Source organism: Coturnix japonica, chromosome 13 (assembly GCF_001577835.2).
Source record: "Coturnix japonica isolate 7356 chromosome 13, Coturnix japonica 2.1, whole genome shotgun sequence".
In the NCBI taxonomy this organism is placed as follows: Eukaryota; Metazoa; Chordata; class Aves; order Galliformes; family Phasianidae; genus Coturnix; species Coturnix japonica.
In genome coordinates, this window is record NC_029528.1 from 13,523,779 (window position 1) to 13,544,833 (window position 21,055).

At 41.5% G+C, this 21,055-nt stretch overlaps 1 long non-coding RNA gene across 1 annotated transcript in view; it reads left to right on the forward strand.

Moving 5' to 3' along the window:
• LOC107320482 overlaps window positions 1-21,055 on the forward strand; it is a 98,284-nt gene that overhangs the window by 75,862 nt on the left and 1,367 nt on the right. The window contains exons 10-11 of the long non-coding RNA XR_004308907.1: window positions 4,258-4,422; window positions 17,782-17,881. This is a non-coding gene — a long non-coding RNA (uncharacterized LOC107320482). The remainder of the gene's footprint in view (window positions 1-4,257; window positions 4,423-17,781; window positions 17,882-21,055) is intronic.

Below are 21,055 nucleotides of genomic sequence, written 5' to 3' on the forward strand. Positions count from 1 at the left end.
GAATTCATGTAAAAGAGAGAGAAGAAAATTTAAAATCTCTATAAACTTCGGTTACGTTTACTTCCTCCTCTCAAAGAGCATTGATCTCCCTCTCGGGGCAGACAGGAGGAGGAAGAAAAGTGTCTGTTTTCAGTTGTGGTTGTAAAGTTTTGTGCTTTAGGTATCTAGGAGTTGAATCATGAGGAATGACTTGTAGGAATGTTTTCTTTGCTGGAAAAAAAAAAAAACCTATCAGAGTATCAAAGTTTAACTCACCTTTTGTAAACTATACATTGCTTAGCCAGTGTGCTCTTTTCTCCTTGAGCCATGTTTCTTAACTCTGAATGTTTCAAAAAATGGTACTGATGTAGACCATTCAATTCCTCATTTATATTCCAGAGGTTTTACTTACTTAAGTAGTGCTTGATTTTCCCACTCTCTCACAGTGCCACGTCCAGGTGGACTCTCTTCGGTGAGTTTGTAGTTCTTAGCATTTTGGTGTCATCTCAAAGTTCTTCTGAATCTTTTATCCCTTCTAAAATTGTGGTGTTTGGGGCGTTTCCACTTGTCAGACCATGAAATGCAAGTTTATTTCTTAGGCATTGGTTGATCACATGCATCCTTCCTGCCCTTAGCAAATAGGCAAGTCTATCCAAGCATTGCCTCTTACATCAGTGGCAGAAGAACATTGTCAGAATAGTAGGGCTCTGGGCTATAAATCATCAGGGAGGTAATTGTATGCTAAGCTGATTAGAACACATAAGTCATTCTCAGAAATGTTTATAAAAACAAAATATCTGCCTTTTTGTTTTAAAAGTCAAACACTGGGAGATCTCTTCTGTTTGACAGCAGGAAAAAAAAAACATATCTGCCTTTTATTCTATTCCCTTCACATATGTGAAAGCTTTGAGATTCTCATTGCTGTCAACTGTAGGATAAACATTCCCCAAATCCTTATTTCTGAGGAGTGTTCATTTTGTTTCTGAGTAAATACCTTGCTTGATTCCACACTTCATAAATACTGTGAAGGAATATGTATTCCTTTGGAGGGCCCTAGCTGTAAATCAGCTGTAATGGAAGCCCTCATCTAAGCTTTTATTGCAAGGATAAACACTCCAATAGTTCTCTTCTAAAGTGTTTACCTGGCTTTTTCACAGCTGACTCAGTGGATCGGAGCCTTTTAATGCAGTCCTCCTGGCATACTGTCACTAATCTCTGCAAAGCTTTTTTCTAATTCTTGTATGATTAATAGTGGAGTGTGCTATTCATTGAGGAAAAAAAAAAACACAAAACATCTTTTCTGTCTTGCTGCCTAATTTAGATGTTAAATTGCTAAATCCATTTACTTTCTAGGTTTAGTCTCAAAGGCAAATAATGCCAGTATTGAACTGTAAGCAATTGATGGACAGGGAAAACATCACTTAGCTCCTTCTCTTTACCTTTATGTGAAAAGCAAGACAAAATCTTCTAAATTGCAGAGATTCAGTAATGTCATTAAACTGTTCAGAAATAATTCCCCTTCAGCATGCTGTGGTTGTATTACTAACACCAAAAGTTGCTTGGTTTCCTTGTTTGCCTTTTCCTAAATAATATAACTGATTCTAACAGACAAACTCTACTTCCACTTACTTGAGCTAATGGATAATTGGAATTGCACGCAGAATGCAAAAGCATGGAGATAATTAAAGGAAAGAAATGCATGTGAAATCAGCATTGATAATGTCAAATGAATACATGCTGGCAAAGAAGGAACTAAAGGAGCCAGGTTAATGTGATGGTGACTGGCACCAGAGTTGTCATCCCTGTCTCCTCCCCAGCACAGGCACCTGCCTATCAGCAGATTAACTCTCACTTGGTTTTGTCTACCATGGCTGCTGAACTGCTGCTGGAACCCAGCTGCACACGTGGGGCTGGTTCTGGCTGTAGCCATGTGCTGTAACCACAGCCTGCTTGCTTCCCAGTCCAAACCATTCGTACACAGACAGTAGATCTGAGTTGACCAGAAATGAGACATGTGGTTTGACTGCATTTTTTTCCTGATTATCCCAAGCTTTTACCTCAGTGTCTTTTATTATTCTATCCTTATTATGTCTTCTCCATTATTTCTTCTGACCATCACCCAGAATTCGTAGCTCCTTGTTGCTCTTGTTTGTTCTATTTATTTGGTTGCCTTGCTTGTCTCACTAAGATTTAGTGAGAGCGCTCTTCTGCTCCAGCACAAGGTTCCACATGCCCAGAAGAGTCATTCAAGGGAGTTTGCTTGACGCTCCCTGTCTCTTATATCCTTGCAATCAAAAGGAAAAATGAGCATAGGGAAGCATATTTGATATATAGTTATGGGCAAATTTAAGTAGCTCTTAACACTCATATCAGATTCTCATGAGCAAATGATAGCATAGACCTGTCTGCTGTCCAGCTAAAATCACTTACTGTCGAATGTAAAATATCTGCTTGTACAGTATCAGCATGTTTAGAACTACTGCTGTTTTGTAAACTGATGATAGTGATTTACTTTGTATTATTCAATTTAAAAAGAAATAGAGTTAAGCACTGGTTTAGAAATACAGCAGAGCCCTCCTATGAAATATGTATTTTCAAGTCTCTCACTTGTTGTTATTGATGGTGATTCAATTCCACCATGAATTGCGTTTCTAGTTTATATGCAGGACCGTTCTGGTTCAGAACACAATGAGTGCCAGGTTCCAGTCTTTACTTTGGCAAGACCCAATAACTTTGAACTTGGCTTCGTATGGGTGACGCTTCTTCAGATCCTGCCCTGTTGAATTTGGTCCTAGTAAACCCACTGGGCCAATGGAGACCAATGGAGTCTTTGGAGCTTGTTTCTGTGATCTGTTTGACAGATTGAAGCTCCTGCTGCTAAGTCAGCCAGTAGCTTTTGGAGGATCAAGTCTTAGGAGACCTTTTGTAGCTTCTTTGCCAGCAAATGTTTCTTCAGCATTTACTTCAGCAATTGGTTTATAGATGGCAAAGAGTTAACAGTGCCAGCACAGAGCTTAAGGAGTTAAGCAAGCACAGATCAAAATACTTGGGTGTCCAGAGGGACGTGTTTAAATGAACACTGCAAGGCTGGCAGGCCTCCAAATTAGCGTAGTTTAAAGAATTCAAGGTACATTTAATTGGATCCTTCTAATCCCTTTTCCCTCAGAATGAGCATTTTAACAGTTTAATTCCTTTTGCAACCCCCACACATCTCTTACTCCAGTGGCCCATCTAAAATAAATGTTATGAACTATAAAAGGCCTGGACAAGTTCTAGCTGAAGTCAGTAGGAGCTGGATGGGGGCCTAAATGCTCCACTCTCTTGGGTTTGATATTTGCCTTTGTAGGGTTGTCAGCTCTGGCTAAACCTTGCACCCAACACATTAAAGCATTGCATGCACACAGGGAGCTTCAGCTATGGGGAAATCACAGCCATTGGTTTGGGGCCAAGGAGCACCTCAGGTGTCAGGCCAGGAGGAGACAGCAGCTGGGAAGGAGGAAAGGGCTCACCTCTATCATCAGGAGGAAGACCAGGAGAGCACTTGAGAAAGGAGGACCAGCACGCTGCTATCACCATGCTGAGGCACAAAAGCGAACAGAATCCCCTTTCACAGCAGCACCACAGCAGGCAACACCTAGCAACGAAATAACTTACATAAATCAGGCAGACGTATTTACTCTGCAAATAGGTTTATGCACTTAATCTTCCTTACTTATAGGAACATTGAGTAATGGTATGAAGTGGCTTTTGCTTCTGCTTTTCAGCAGTGTCCTTGCTGTCGTGGCTTTCTGTGTTAGGGACAGTTTTGAACTGTTGGTTAGTCACTGCAGAGGTGTTGTTGAAAGCCAGGTGGAAGCAGTTTTAATCTCCTTGAATTGCTAATTGTTAATTGCAGTGTCTGCTTGGCTGCTCTGTGGTCACCCTGTCACTATGTGCTGTGGCCTCTGCTTCTTCTTTCCAACCTGACCTTCAATGTGCTGCTCAGGAGAAAGCCAGGGAGCAGCTCTACTGATTGAACCTCACTTCTTCAGTTAGTGGGTCAAAACAGGATGTTAGGTTTCAGAAGCCTGAAATGTTCAACATGGCCTAAGTTTCATACTGTGTATTGTTAAAAGTAATGTTCAAAACTGATCTCATACACCAAAACCAGGCATGATGGTGGGTCGTTTAGGCTAAAGTCAAATAGATTTTGAAATTTGAGCTCTCTGAGTACTAGAAAATGTAATTATTTGTTATTTCATGGGAAAAAAAGTCAAAATCATTTCATTTTTTACACAGGTACAGTCGTCTCTTCCAGCTGTTGTGCCAGTTTAGACTACATTGTCCCGTACCTCTTCAGGCACCCAGCTAAAGAGGGTGAGAAGGCTCTGAAGCACAGCGACTTCACAGGATGGACAAGGGTTGAATAATTTCATGCAGCATCACCTGGAAGTGCTACAGCAGGTGAATTATTGGATTTTTCTATGGGATATTACCACATTTTGGAATATTCCTGATTTCTGAGCCCTCTGTTACTGCATACCGGGGTAGCGTTGGCGATTCAGTAGCAGAACAAATCTCCCTAGGCTGGCATGCAACCCAGGGCAGCTTCAGCTGTGTTCTCATGACAACCAAAGGCTGAAGATATTTCCTGTCATACTGGAATGCATCAATGCTTGGCTGTACAGTATCTACAAACTTTGTGTTCCGTTTTTGTTCCTCAAGTGAGGCGTGTTAAGGTAATCATTGCATTTCTGCTTTAAAAAAGTGGTAAGAAAAGTTCTCTGATCAGTGTCGTAGGAGAATTCAGCCACAAGCTTCCGTAATGAAATGTTTTATTTCGCAGTAGGTGAGTCATGGATTTTTCAGTTAAAGGTGAACACAATAGAAATTGAATCCCACACTTGTGGAATGGAAGCAATTGCTCAGCGCTCAAGAAAGATTTCCCCTTCCCACCCCAGTCCAGTTCGCCATAGCCTGAGTGCATTAAGGGCAGATGAGGATGTTCTTAGCTGTGTATCTCCCCATTTGTTCCATGCTATGTTCCCTTGAAATCACATTCAGCTCTTGGAAGATATATATTTACCAGACTTGGTGGATTCCTCGTGCAGTCACAAAGCTGCTGTTTCAGGAGCCGTGTTTCACAGGTCTGGAGGCTTTTAGCAAATATAGAAGTTATTAACAAAATGCAGATGTCTGTGGTCATCTTTATGTTGCCCTAATAGATATACTGTCATTTTGATAGAAGCAGTCACCATCCTCATGTGCTTCTTGTTGCATTTGTTTTCTGGTCTTGGTTGAATGTGAGAAGTAACTAGTTCATCCTTGGCATCATGTTGCATGTTGGGAGAATATTAATTATGTTTATTATTGACATAATTATCGAAATATGGCGATTCCCTCATTGTCTTACACAGGCTCGTGTTTTACTTGCTGAATAGGGGTGTCATAAGAGCTAGCAATGAAGTCAGCATTTGGATAGGTCAAATTACTCAGCGCCGTGCATGCCACGATTCCAGCTTCTAGGACAGAACAGCAGCCCAGGCTCTGGGCTTGTCTGCATTTGTGGCCATCTTAATGCAGTACCTTGTCTGTTAATGCGCAGTAATCTTTCACTTTACAGCATGTGACCAGGCGGTGATCTGTCTTTATTAACTTCAGATTCTGTGGAATACGTTATATTTATTTTGAATGCAGGCTTTCACAAGCTCTTTTAAATATTAATGGCCGGTCTCCAGTAGTCAGCATAAATATGATTTGCATTAGCACTAGTCATATCATATTGAGTGCCTCTGATGTCAACTGCTCAGTGTACTCATATCTGACATCATCTCCCGAGGTCACTGACAACTTTGACCTTTATTCTCGTGCACAGTTTCTGTAGTCTCAGAAGCTCTTTTGAATTGATTTGAAATTTTGACTCTTCCCTTTATGAGGCAGTAAAATTGATAATTATTCAGATGGGAACCGAGCACTGAGTGAAAAATCAATTCCACCCGCTCTCTGCTGCGTATAAAATTACTTCTGAGTCTGCCGGACTGAACGGATGGCCGAGGTAAAAGCAGCAGGCAGAAATAGTAGAGAGGATTAGCTGGACGAAACTAATAGCCTAAAGGGATGGCTTTTGAGATGAGGGAGTGGGCCGGTTGGGGGTTATTATCAGCAATGATGGGGCTCATTGATCATATGTTTACATCAGGTTTCCATTGGGTTATAAATCAGCCCTGAATAGAAACGGAACCCAGGGCCTCGCGTTTTACCAGAGGGGCGATGTATTAGATTATTCTCATTTTCACACTTGGATGAAAAGTGAGACATTGATTATTCATCGGCTGGCCATTAAACACTGGTTTTAGAGATGATTTGACTATCTTGGCAGCTCACGAACAAGGTTGCTGCTTCATAACCAGCGGTTTCGGTTTTCAAGACATCTGTGTCGGTTAAGTAATGCATAACCCTATTAAAAGCAATGGGTTACAAATTGCTTAACAGTGCTGAAAAACTAGACCCTAATGACTAATTGTGCGTTGAGTTTAGAGAGGTTTGTCAGCTCTTTAAACTAAACTGATGCAATGATAACTGCAATTATTTACTAGTTAGAACACTTTTTTTTTTTCCAAGTTGGATCCCTGGAAGTAGTTGGATAATTAAAATCTCCAGCAGCAATGGAGAAGCAGCCGCCCCAGCTTGTCCCATCAGCTGCAGGGCTGCAGCACGGCTTAACCACACCACTTTCCTCCTTGAAAATCAGCAGAGGTTTTCAAGCTCTTCTCAAAGCAGGCCCTGGGAATCATTCCCTGGGGCTGGCATGGAGATCTGGGGCTGTTGTGCCAGCATTGGGGCTGTGGGAGCAGCTGCAGTGTGGTGCTGGGAGCAGAGAGAGCATACAGCTCTGCAGCAGGAGAGGCTGGGGCTCCCAGCACATGTGGGCACCTACTGTTTCTCAGCAGTACCTGATATGGCACCAGTGTTCTGAGCTCTGAAAGAGAGCTTAGCTTAGAAGTTTTACAGCAGAGCACTTGTTCGCTATTAGATGAGGCATCAGGATACAGTTTGGTAAATAGGTGGTTGTCTGTGACCAAGGCGCTCATCTTCAGCCTCTAGAGTAGTGGAGTTCTGTAATTAAAGCCTATTAATTCTTATCTTGCTTGCTTAGGAAATTCCCATCGCAACTCTGGGTGATTTTTTTAGTAAGTAGGTATGAGTGTACATAGACAGGAGCAATAGAAACCAGGAGCAAAACAACTTCATGTTTAGGCGTAAGGATCAGTGTCCTTTTAAAGCATAACGGTGGCTCTTGGCTCTCTCAGAGCTGCTCACTGAATCTCACCTGTGTGCAACAGCACTGTGTCTATCCTACAGCTGAACTGAATTTACATGTGTCAAGTAACCTGAGATGCATGGATATAAATCTATTACATTCAGCTATCGCTCCTACATTGCGGTTGTGCGTTAAGCATGTTGATGAATAATTCTATAAGGCTTCTACTGTCACTTGCTGTTATTTCAGGGGCAACTTTCCAACATCATCTAAACCAGTTGAAGCCGATGTTTTCTCCACTGTATGAATGAAAGTGTAATTTTGAGGGTTTCAAGATGTTCCCTCTGTGTTCTAGTGCTCATCTTCTGGAGCCATACACATTAGGCTGTTCGTTCAGTTTTGGCATGGAAAAGTGTTATTTGTGTTGGTTCTTTCCAAAAACCAATCTGTTTTGTAGCATCTTTCCCCCATAGTTCTGATAGGCATCCTTCAGAACCATACATGGTGGGCACATAACTTTGTTTGCACAGAAACACGATTTAGGTGATCCCTTCCTTTCCTGACTTTATGCACATGGGAAGGAATGGGACAGTGTATCACACATTGGTTGCATTCCGTGCATCATTTTCAGTAGAAGCTTGCAGATAAGCCCGTGGACTTTTTTTCTTTGCTGTGTTCAAACATAGTAGAAATGTTTGGGTTAGATCTGCACAATGCTTGTGCCAAGACCAGGTGTGCACCAGGGCAGCATTCAACTCATCGACTGCAGCAAAAGAACAGGGACAGGGATATGAAAAGGATGAGGAAGGTAGCGGAGCAATAATGAGGGGTTGTGCTGCTCAGTCCTCATGGGTGAGAGCTCAACAAGCTGCTGAGAGCTGCCAGTGATGTCCAACTCCTGCAAGTGACAGAGGTGCACGGTGTGAGGCAGCATGGCAGCACTGCGTAGCAGTTGTAAACCAGGAATTAAAATGGCAGTTGCAGTGAAAAATCATGTTATTACTGGGGTAAAAATGTATTATCAAGTGTCACCTTCCTTTTTCTCCCTTTTATGTAGTAAAATCGGTGATGTTTGTGTTTCTCAGATAGACCTCAGTGCCATATTCAGCTTGCACAGAGCTATGAACAGTAATTGAAATAGAAAAACTGAGAGGAGGTGCATTTAGGCCTCAGAAAAAAAACCCATGCGGAAGCACTTGTGTGTGAGCGCATCACAGAAAGAAATCTGGGTTGTGCTGACAGAGGTCAGCTGTGCAGGGCGCTGAGTAGCGAGCACCTGAAGCCACGTGTTGGAGCACATGCTTAATTTTAAGAGCAGCCAGACCCACAGGTGCAGCCATTCCTGTGCTTAAAATGAAATGTGCTCAGAGGCTCTGCTGAATCAGGAGCAGAGTGCTCAGCTTCTGCAGGCTTGGATGCTTTGATGCGACAATGAGAGGCATTTTCAGTGGGACATCTGTTTTCAACCCCGTAGCACAATCTAGAAACATTATCCAACACTATCATAACTTTCTTTATTAATTGAAAGCGATGGAGATGTACCAGCTGTAGCCCAAGCCAGCAGAGACTTGGGTGGCTAAGCAACAGAAAAGGCACCATATTGAGTGAGCCAAAATTCAGTCTCCAAGTCATTTATTTTAACCAGTGACAATACGTTTAGACTCTGGTGTTTCGATTTGATTGATGGTTTAATATCATATATAATTTTTTTTAATGAAGGGAACCCGTTTAAATATGTTAACATTTGCACTAGTAGTCTCCCATGTACATAACCGCATTTAATCATTACTCTGATTGTTTTTGTGGTTGTGTAATTTGTACCAGCAAAATAACTATGTCAGAACCACCTTATCTTAATGAAAAATACGATTCCTGCTCTCACACACACTTCTTCCTGCAGACGTGTAACAGCAGCAGAGGGCTCAGTCTCTGGAATATTGCTAAGCACACCGCCTTCACCGCGTGAGCGCTGTCAGCAAAGAAATCAAACAATATTAATGAGCTCAGAGTCTTTTCTGATACTGCTTTGTTTAAAGCCCTGTTGTGATTCGCTGTCATGTGAATTGAGTAATTTGATTTCAAGACTTTTAATGTTAAAATGCATCATCATTACTGATGTATCTGAAGATTTCACGCTCTTAATAATGGTGCTAAATCAAATTGGGAATCTCCTCTTAATCACCCAAGCTGTGCTGCAGCTTACACAAACAATTTTGGGGACGGAGAGAAGTTTGGGGCCGCGGAGTAACAAGTATTGTACAGAATGCATGCGTGGAAACAAAAAGCCTCAATTGGGCTCATAGCACAAAGTGCTAGAAGGTGTCAGTGTTGGATGTGCACCCTCAGGCTAGGCAGCTGGTGTATGTATGCTTTTGTTTATCAGTTACTGGTTTATGTAGCCTTTAGGCCAGCACATGAAACAATCGTTCCTACAGGGTCAGCTGCTGGTCAGAAGCAAAGTAAGAAAAGACTTTGCGCTGCGACACGGCAGCCATCATTTCAGTGCAGCTGGCACCTGCTACTGGTGCACAGCGGGAGGGTTAAGGGTCAAAGAGGCAGTTGTTCTAAACTCAGTGATGGCTTAAAGGGACTTGTAGATTAATCTGCTTTATTAACTTCTGTATATTAGATAACTATTGCAGTGAATGACAGTCCGTCTTTCTGAATAAGTCCCTTCACCTCTTTCTCTTTTAAATTGGCTTTTGAGTAATGAATATTAAATAGAATACATTTCAGGGTAATTAAATGGAAGCATTAGGGTGATGTTGTTTTACAATCATATCTATAAGTTTCTTGTGTATTTATCTTGCGTTATTGCTGCTGGTTGCTTTTTGTTAGCGGAACAAAAAGCATAAATGTTTCAATTAAAGAAGAGGGACGGGCTGTAGCTCTCAATAAGCTCCTGCCTCCTGCGCTGCATAAATATTTTCAAAAAGCAAATAAGTTTAAGTATAAAAAATGTTTTATTCCTTGTTTGCCGGATGCAATGTAATACTTTACATTACTTGGGAATGTTCGATTTCTGCTGGCCGCGGTGGTTTGATATAAAACACTAAGAGGTGCTGGTTAGGGGAAGGGCAAAAAATATTGCCGCTCCATAGAATCTAACTAGCGATATGAATAGCACCAATAATTTTGTAAAGTTCACATTATAATTCAAAATCCAGTTAGAAGTGATGCTTGCAGTCTGGAAAGAAAGCAATATCTTTACAAAATGGATAGGGAAAGGTAACAATCCATTCCATGAGCTGCTACTGGCAGATTTGCTATGTGAGTAATGAAACTCACTCTGGGTGAACAAACGCCCTCCCCTTCCTCCATTTAAAAGAATCAAATGTAAAGTTCTAGAACAGCCATGGATTACAAAGATGTTTAATTGCTGCTGGGCAAAAGAGTGGTCCAGTGCTTGGCAAGCTCTTGCTCCAACTTGTTCATCTGGGGCAGATTACCTTGGCAGATTCATGATTTTGGGGTTCTGGGATTGTACCTCAAAATCCATGCTTTCCTCAGGCTAATAAAGTGCTGTTGTCTGGTTTCTTGTGATCCTGAGGGATATTTGTGCTGTCAGGATCTTTTGAGATCATGAACTCTAGAAACTTTGGTTGTGGGGTGTATTTTTTTCCTCACTTTTCCTTGTTTATTTGTTTGTTTTCCACTGAAAACTGAGATTCTCTTGCATTTGTGTATCTCCAAGAACAATAAATAAATAAATAAATAAATAAATTTTAAAAAATTAAAAATCACAACAGATGGATGAAATTTGGGAGCACCATTCATTTAGCTCAGCTGAGCCAAACTGTGGTTTAGTTGAAGGTTGTGTAACTTTCCCTTGCTTTGCTGGGCAAGCTGGGACCATGAGCAGCCATCACTGCACCAAGGGTTCCTGCAGCACATGGTGCCTGACCTCTGTGTGTCACCACGGCTCTGAATTTGTGATCCATTTCCCTTTAAAAAATAACAAAAAAAAAGAATTAAAAATGAAGTGTGTGCAGCCATCCTTTAAAATCGTTTTAGTGTGACAAGTCAAGTAATCTTCCATTGATACTTAAAAGTCCATCTGCAGAAATTCAGGGAAAATGTTGAGGGAGACGCAATATCTATTGAAATGTTGAGTGTCAAACTGCCAGGGTAATGTATTTAGTATGAAATATAATATTCAGTGCATTTTGTTTTGATGACTGCATGAAATAGCCTTGTGCTCTTATCCTTTGTTGTTGTTGTGAAAGATGGTATTCACTAAGAAGTGTCGGTGACTATTCAAGACACAGTAGCAATGTGCTTATTACCATCTTTATCATCCGTCTTTTATGTTTATTCGCGATGGCTTTGGTTACAGTTCAGTTCACCGGGATAACAAAAGCATTTTTAATTGTTCCGCAGTAGAAATTAGAATCAGTTTGTGAATGATTTGAGAACAGAAGAGGCTTGAAGTGCGTTGGGCGATCAGTAATTAATACTTTGATTAGCCTTTTTAAGTTTCACGCAATTAAGCTGCTGAAATCAAGTCAGTTGCATTGCTTTATGGAAGATCCTTAAGCAGTTGGTTAGAGCCACAGTGCTGGGCTTCTGAAAGCCTGATTTCCTGCAAGGAGTGGTTTGAAAGCTCACCCTCCTCCCTGTCCCTGCTGACTGTGTCCATATCAGTGCTAAGCTGAGGTAAGTATGGATAAAATAATTACCCAGGTTCTGCTTTTCTCCCTGCTACTGCAAGTAGCAAGTGGCAAGCAGTGTCAGTAGAAGAGGTGTGCAGGCAGTGGTGCTGTTGTGGGGCTGGGAGGGCTGCACAGATCCCTGCCACCCAACTGGCCATTTGGTAGACCCTCCTGTAACAGAGATTGCAGAAAAGGAATGATCCTGCAGGTATAGAACATGGTTTCTATGCCAAAACCCTTCTGCAGTGCTGAAATCCTGAACTGCCTTCGTGTACCAGCTCCCAGCACTTGATGGGAGGGTAGGCAGGATTGAACTGTGTGTGAGGAACTGCACACTGTAAGCCCTGCTGTTAGCTGAGAGGAAGACATGAGATGCAGATGTAGGGCTATTTACATTCCTGAAGAGAGACTGTTGCTAGTGGGTGTGGGTGAAGCTGCTGTTCCCTCCTCCCAAGAGGATGAAATACTCTGCAATAGATGTTTGTTGGGAGGTGCTGGTGGTGGACACCGACCTCTTCCTCTGCCACCTCTCAGGTAGGAGTGCTGGCTGAGCAAGAAGGTAGAAGCCCTTATCCTGCAGGCAGGGAGGAACGTTAGCAATCATCCGAGCTGACATGAGCTGTTCTGCAAAGATCTGAACCCAGCTTCCTCTTCTTTATTGATAAGAGCAAAGAGGAGTGTGTATTAATTTTTTATAAGGATTTTAAAGAGCTCAGCTGTCTCCTACACCAAACCAACCTGAAGTTTATGTTTCAAATGTGATAAGTTGTGCGTTCCCAAAGTCCTAATTAATCATGGTTCCATCATCCTTAAAAACAGCTGCAATGCTGTATGTTATGGCCGCTTATTTAGAAAGAGCCTCCTCTTAAATAGACAGCCCAGGTTAATTTAACATGACCGCCACAGTGTCTGTAACTGAAAGTCTCATGGCAATACCACCTAAAAATGCAGACGAAGAGTTGGTGTTACAGTCATAAGTTATTCCAGCCTGAGGTAGAATAATTTGCTGCCTATGAGGGAGCACAGATGGATAGGCAGAAAGAAGCTGTGCAGATACATGAGTTTGTAAACATCTGTCAGCTGCACCAGATATCCAAATACAAAACCTAGCACTTCAGGCTGCGTGTATGTGACATTCAGCAGAGGCTTTACATGAAATTCAGCACAGACGGAAACAAGTCGGCGTACTCTGGTAGGTAACAATTAATGAGCCGTGTCCCCTCCTCCCTGCAGAAAGAGGAGGTGTTTCATTCATCAGGAGTCTTCCATTTTGCCTCAGTTAACTGTTTTGCTCCCAGTATTTTATGAGCCAGCCCATGGGCTGGGCAGACCTGCTCTGTCCCACAAGCATACCTCCTTGCTGAGGGTTTGCAGCAGTCAGCTGGCATCTCTTTTCCACCCTGATGGATGCCAGCTGCCCCAGGAACCCCCCTAGGATAGAGGGACCTGCTTCTGAGAGGCAAGAAAGGACCCGGCATCTTAGACCTTCACATAACAGCTCAAAGGCAAGTGCAGTACGAATAGAACATGTTCTGTTGTGTTAGAATATGTCCTCAAATTAGAGGGAAGAGCACAGGGCAGAGTGTTTTGCTCTGGCCAGCTTGTGTGCAGGATGCAGCTGCTGCCCGTGCTCCAGCTCTGCCCTCATTACATCCTTGCTTAGTACAAACAGCTGCTGGGATCCGTGTGGCTGCCTGAAAGGCACTCACTACTGACTCACTACTGGTGGGAAGTGCTGGAAGCAAGCCTTAGTTTTGAAAAGTCTGCTTTGCCCTATTGGTCTGTGTTATTGTGCCAGTTTTATTTTAACAATGAAGAAATAGAAAGCTATTTTCAGTGGCTCTGGTATAGCAAATTTATTGGGCGCATTGCAGGCGCTTGTCATTAGCCTTAAGCTATCATCCTAAACCTATCTTTCTGAGTATGTGCTTATGTTTCTTTTTCAGATACAAAGTCAGGTTTGACATAAGTTAGTACTAGCTTATTGTGTGATTATTTCTTCTGGCTCATGATCTGGACCTACTTCAAGTGAGCACTCCCACACTTAGAGCCCTTTGGCCAGTTCTGCACACATATCCAGGGAAATGACAAGTTCCACTCTCTGTAACAGTTCCCTTATTCACATCTTTGCCATCCCTTCTGAACAGCGGTTTAAAAACAAGAGACCCTCCCTGCACAATATAACATGTAACTGGTAGGAATACCCTGTGAAAGATACAGACACTTGAATCCTATTTCAGTCCCTGGGCTGCAGATACATACTGGTTGTTGGCATGAGGTACATCACCCAGATGCCCTGCCTTCTATTTTCCATTGTTTTTTATTTGACTGTTTAAACCTCGGTGTCCGACCCAGCTGAGATACCAGATTGGATCCTTTACAGTCTTATTCTAAGACTTTCCTGCAGCTTCTTAAGCTTCTGTTGCTGAGTCATGAGATTATAGTTAGTAATGTGTGCTTAAATACATATACATGCACATATACGTAGATATAGGGATTACATGCCCTTAAACCCTTATGTTTTTCGAATTCCAATTGATTTGCAATTTCTGACAAGTGAGAAGAATTTTTCAGTTGAGGAGTGATTGACTTGTTCTCACTTTCAAAATAAATACGAGGCTGTGGTTTTATCATTATATTTGGAAGTGTTATTTTTTGAGCAGAGACTCAAAGTAGAAAACGTGAGTGTGAAAGTCAGGCTTTCTAGTAAAATAAATATTTTAAAACAACAGATTAAAATTTAAGGTATTTAATAATCTTGGAGCATTTAAATCTTCTGAATATTATTAGTTAAATGATGATCCATTTATTGATATAGAAAGAATTGATGATGAAAGAACTAAGAAATATAAAGGACATTTAAATTAGTAATCACAGCTCCTAAATTAAGAGCAGATTGCCTGAAGCTGAAGCTGTAAAATCTACAAAGTTTTGTAAGCTAAACAATGAAACTGGAATCTTTTTCGGGTCTGATTGGAACGTGATCTCACCAGCCATGAACCTGCTCATAACCTGTGTGTTTTTAGGGCGTTCTGGGTCTTTGTGAAGGTCTACTTAATGCTGTTTGTGGTCTTAATGTAACGTTCTTGACGTAAAAAATGTGATTAGGTGCATTAGAATAAAGTATTTATCCCAATGTGTGGGAGAGAGAAGTGACAGGACCCACTCTGATGCTAGTTCTGCTCTACTGATACATGGAGCAGCAGAAGAACCTTCTTAATGGAAAGACAGCTTCTTTCCCAGCTTCTTTAGAAAAATGAAATCAGAGTGAGGGGTGTCTTGAGCAACATTTTCCTCCACTGCTACAGAGAGAAAGCTGCTCTGAAGGCAAAGAGGCTCTGAAGAATTAATTTATTGGAAGAACAGTTCTTTACTGTTGGCTCTTCTGTCAATAGTTTCTTTCGTACAGAACAAATGTGTCAGGAGAAACATTATTGAACCAGATAAAGCGATGCCTTACGTTTAAGATAAGAGAACAGAGACAAGGGTGCCAGTTTGAACTATATAGAAAATGGATTATCTGCTTCCGCAACCCCTTCCTTGTTAATGCTTCTGTCCCCACCTCAGGCCTTTCTTTCTGCCTGCATCAGCACAGTGCTGAGCCTGCTGCACCTCACCTGGCTCCAGCCAGCAGCAAGCAGGGCTGCCTACATCCCACTGCTCAAATGGTTGGGCACCATTGCATTGCCATAACATTGCCTTCATCATTTCTCCACTTGTTGCATCAGACACCCTGTTTCTCATGAGCTAGCAGGAACGGAGCCTCTGTGAGGATACTGAGGATATCATTTGTCAACATGGAAGGGAGCTGTTCTGTACGGGGTGAAGAGTTAGGGAAATTAAGTGGCAGCATGGTACTTCTGCCTGAGAAAGAATTGAAGTTTGGTGCACTGCCAGTAAGTGAGATGTGTGCTGAGGCAAAGCTTCATTATGAAGTAGCATGAGCCTCATCTAGACCAGTTCTGTTGCCTTGCAGATGAGGCTGTGGAGCTGCGTCACTTAGACATAAGTTCTGTGCAGCTGGGGTGACCTCCTAGTGCTTGTTCATGGGCACAATCTCTTTTGGTGTGTGTCAGCAGTGCTGTAAAACAAAGAAGGATCTGGAACGCTAACAGCTTGCTGTAGGCTCATGTAGAAATAGCACAGGAAACCTCTCTACACAGTAAAACGAAGCAGCAGCAGCAGTAGTTGTGATGGAAAGACATAGAAAACAGGAGATGGACGTTTGAGGCTGTTATCATGGATTTTGTTGCCCTTCATCTTGATGGAGGCAGACAGTGGATGTGAGCACAGTGAGGGGTAGGTGCTGCCTTACAGCAATGGTGACAGTAGCAGTGGGTCATCTATGCTGGTGCAGATTGCTACAGGTGCAGCTTTCGTTTATTGCTGGTGAAAATGCACAGATTCCAGTGGTGATTATGTTGAAAAACAATATTTTGTAGCTGAGAATTTGCTCTATCAAATAGTGTTATTATGTGCTATGCATCTGTTGAAGTTTGCAGTGAAATAAATAGGACACGTTAGTTTTGGAGCAACCTACATGTAAAGGGATGTAATTATTATTCACATTTGGAAAGTACCTGTGCAGAGCTATTTGGATTACTTGCAGTAGTTGCAAAGCAGTGTGGAGGTGGTTTTGTCCTACGAGTAACAGAAGATATTGTGCCTGATGTATAAACTGTGAAGTCTGGATTAAAATTGGCCTTTTGTTCGTCAGACCTTATGTTCCTAACTTGAAAGCTCAAATAATTTGTGGATATCTCTGTTGCAGGTGATTTGTAGTGCTAGGATTCATCTTTTTCATTTAGTGAAACATGCTGTTTGACTTAGCCTTGGTCAGTTATTACAGGCGAGTTTGTAGTGTGGCAGCTCTCTGGAGACCCTGCTCATAGCTACTCATTGGCCTAGAAGAAAGGATTTAATGATTTTCTACTCCTTCTATGTTTGGTTTTAGGGTGTAGATATTTTATAAATGTGAGTCAAACTATTTACTGGTGACATTTTTACAAATTTTCATTCTGTTTAATCTTTGAGTAATGGTTTTAGGTTTGTGTATGTTGTGGCCTTTGGCAATTGGGACTACGGTATCCTCAGGATATCTGTGCGGATTTTGTCTTTAAATGGATTCTATAGCAATTTTATGATTTATTCTTACAAAAGTTGTGCTGGTCCCTAAAATCAGTCCCACCTTCCCTTGCTACGCACACCAGCAGTGTAGATGCACAGCAAGACCAGTAGATGCTGCCAGGGGAGAATACCCGGTGTGGTGGTGGCCCAAAGGCCCAAAGCCAGCCAACAATCAAAGTTATCTATTTTCTGCTCGAGTGCCAGAAGAACTTAGCTATATGGATTGATAGGTCTCAGTGATTTATAAAGATGATCAAGTGGCTTTATGCCTGCTGTAGGTCTCTGTAAGTTAAGTAACAGAAGTAAAATGTCCAAAATCACAGGCTTGGATTTGTAACTGCCTTGTAATCGATGTAGATTTATAGATGCTTTGCTGTGATCAGGATTACCTTCATCAGAATTGAGGTTTCCTTCTAATGCCTTTCAGGAAGGAGGAGGTGGGTGTGAGGAAACCAGGATCTTGAATATCACCTTGGGATTAATCTGAAACAAATACAGGTTACTGGCCACACAGATATTACTGTCCCAGAAGTGAATCTGTACCTTAAATAAAAACAACGCTATGTTTCTATTCCTGTTTGCTTTGACTTCTCTCATTACAACTTTGGAGCTAAGCTTTAACAGTCAATTTCTTCATTTCTTCACCTGGTAGTTCTGGTTACAGAAATATTTGTTTGGAAGAAGGACTTTTGGGGTACCGCGTCCATCCAGGAAATCTCAGCATGATTAGTAAAGGCTTTGTTAATTTTTCCTGATCACCAAACTGATGGAATTTTCTTTCAGATGATGCCAGTCCTAATGAACACCATCACTTTTGAAGACTGCGGGAGCCTATGGTATGTGTCGAGACCACTGCTTGGACTTACACTTCTCAATGGGAGGGGTGAGTATTTAAGAGATTCTACCAGGTGCACTCTTGACGTGCCCAATCAGTTGGGATATTTCTTTCCCACAGAACAAAGCTACATGTGGCCTTCTCAGATCCCCTCCCTCATTCCTTGGAATGTAACTCACTTAGCTGAGCACTAAGAGTAAAATTCAGCTCATGAACCAGGTAATGTTTTACACATTAGTTCACAAAGGCTGAGTGGCTTCATTTTGACAAGAAAATCTTCTCCAACTTTACCCCAACTTTGACACCCAACCTTAGATCATGCAAATATAGCAAACCTGGTTTTATTATTATTATTATTATTATTATTATTATTATTATTATTATTATTATTACTACCAGATTTTAAATCTTTTCTTTTCCAGAATGAGGTAGAATTGATAGGCAAACTCATCTGGCTTTTAGATATGGCATTGAAACAAGAACACTGTGGAAATCACATCAGAAAAATTGCTTCCTAGAAAAATAGTTAACCAATTCCTTTTTCTGAAAGGTTTCACAGGAACGAGCAGCTTTGAGGATATTATCTGAGCTCTTACACTTAAGTACCGGCATTGATTGCAATTTGGATTGTGTTCATCTGTGGCAAATTGTATAAACCAGGAAATACTCTGCAATTTGCCCTTTCAATAAAATCTGAAACTATGAATTTGGATATACCCATCATGTTTCCCTTGTGACTTAATAGAGACAATATTGTCAGAAATGGAAACCATCTGAGTAAATGAATGGGAATTGATCTAAATGTGTGCATTTTTTTGTATAGCGAGGCATTGTTTCTGAAGATACTGACCTGCTGTATTTGCCACAGCTCAGAGCTGGCTCTAACTTTATTCCGAATTGCTTTATATCTTGGGCAGTCACAAGCCTCAGTGTATTACTGCTTTGGAGAATGAATTGTCTATACAGTAAGAGGGTGCTGGAAAAAAATAAGACACTAAGATTAGCAGCAACTGCATACATTAAAATTCAAACTGAAATCCCAGCTATGGAAGGAAACTAATAGAAGAAGAAAATATATCAAGAAGAGAAGCGCTGTCTCATCATTCACCTGTGCTGAAGGATCCAATTTTAGCCATATCCAATAGCACTGTCATTCATCTTCTTGGTGTGTTATTGTGATTTAAATCCAGGCTCTATAAGAGAGAGCAGTTCTTTTAAAATGATTGAGAGGGAATAAGGGCAAATTCAGTGTTTAGGAAAACTTTATGACATCACAATATTATACTTTACAGATGGAAGCAATATTTCCTACTTTGGAAGGAAAACTAATCATTTTCTATCTGCTCTGAGTCACTGCATCATTATAAAAGTGGGAAATAAGTAGTTTTGTGCATTCCCAATCTTGTTCGAGACGACACTTTTGTTTATATAATGCTTCTGATTTATAGCATTTAAGTATTAGCCTGACTACATATTAATTATGTGTTTTTTGATGTTAGCTGCTTCAGTATGAGAAGAAATTAAATATTTCACTTGAAGATAAAACCGTGGAGCTGTAAATCACGAGAAATAAATTCAACTGGCAGAATATTCTTTTTTACTGAAATTAGACTAGTTCTAATGATTATGTGTTTTGCTTAGCAGACACGGATATGTACAAGCGCCGTTACTGATCAACAAGCCTTCCATTTCTTTTGGAAGGATGGAAAGCAGGAAATAGAATTTACAATATTTGCATTGCCCGTTTTGCATGGAGCATATTATTTTGTGTTCAGAAAGAAGTAGGTAATGTACTTAGATATGGCTGTAAGAGTCATCTTTCCTCGGCTCGTTTCAGTACACCGCTAGCTTATTTATTGAAAGCAGATTGCTTTCTTTCAGGTGGGGTCTCTGTCTGTACAGCTCCTGTGGTAGCAAGCACACATTAACCATGTTTTACTTCTATTGTTTGTTCTCATCTGCTTTTGTTTTAATGATACTTTCTTTGCCGATAATTCATCTCAAAGGGAAGGCAGCAGGTTTACTTGGGGACTCAGAAAAGCTGGGATTCATACTTGCTTGTCCTAATAGGCTGAGTTATGCCAAAATGGGAGTTGTATTTAGAGTCCACCCTAAAACAATGCTAAATCTTTTGAGACAGCATCAGCTTGCTATCAAATGAGATGGTTTCCAGTGACATCCTTCCTCTCCCCCAAGTGGGGCAGCGAGTTTAATTTAAATGCTGATGGCAGCCAGGATGCCATCCTGGCGTCTCCTTTTTGCTGTTCTTCAACCAAAGAAAATCACAAGCATGTGTGTGAATGGGCAGAAGTGATGTTATTGCAGAGAAGCCCTAGAAACCCCTGAGCTCAGTGCAGCTCTGTAGTGCTGGAGCAGCAGTGCCATGGGAGAGGCTCTCAGCTGACTTTATTTCTCTGACTTCTTTTCTCTTTGTTGCTGTGGAAATTGATGAGTATTTTTTAATCCTTACATAGTTTTGCATCGATTTTGGTCTTTGTTATTTTGTTTCATTTTCCTGTTTTCCCATATTTCAGTGTTTCCAGCATTAAAACAAGTCCATTATGGCCTGACAAGTGGTGATAGGCAGAGATAGGGGGATTTGGAAGCGAACCCAGAGAAGCACAGATCACATCCTTGGCAACAGCTCTCATAGACTTTGTGTAACTTGGATTGGAAGCAAACTGGGGGAAAAGGCAGAAAAGCATCAGAAAGGACAGGAGTGCTCATTAAAGGAAGAAAAACCGAGCTGATGGCAGTGAGTTGTAGGACATGGGCTGACTTTGCAGCTGTGAGTGCCAGGGGGAGTCGTTTGACTCAAAAGTCCTTCTGGATTACGTAAATAAATAAAACCACGTGGAAAGAAAAGAGACGTGAACAAATGTGGAACCGAGCAAAACTCATTCTTAGAACCTGATAGTTTCTTAGTTCCGTATCTATTTATTTTTATTGAAGGCAAGAAGTCCTCAAGATAACACAGTTTTCGGAGAAAAGCAGGGTTTGATGTGCAGGTTCTCTGAGCTGCCTTATTCCAAGAAGGTGGACTTGAAGGGCAGAAGGGGACTGCTGGACATGTTGGTGTGGGCTGAGGGAGGGGGGGTGGCAGGAGGCTGAGCCCCCTGAAGCAGCCATGAGGGATGTGGCTCTTCTCTCCCTGCTCAGGGAGCAGACAGGGGCTTCTATCCTGAGGGCTGCTGGCAAAGATTAGATTTGGCAAGCATTGGA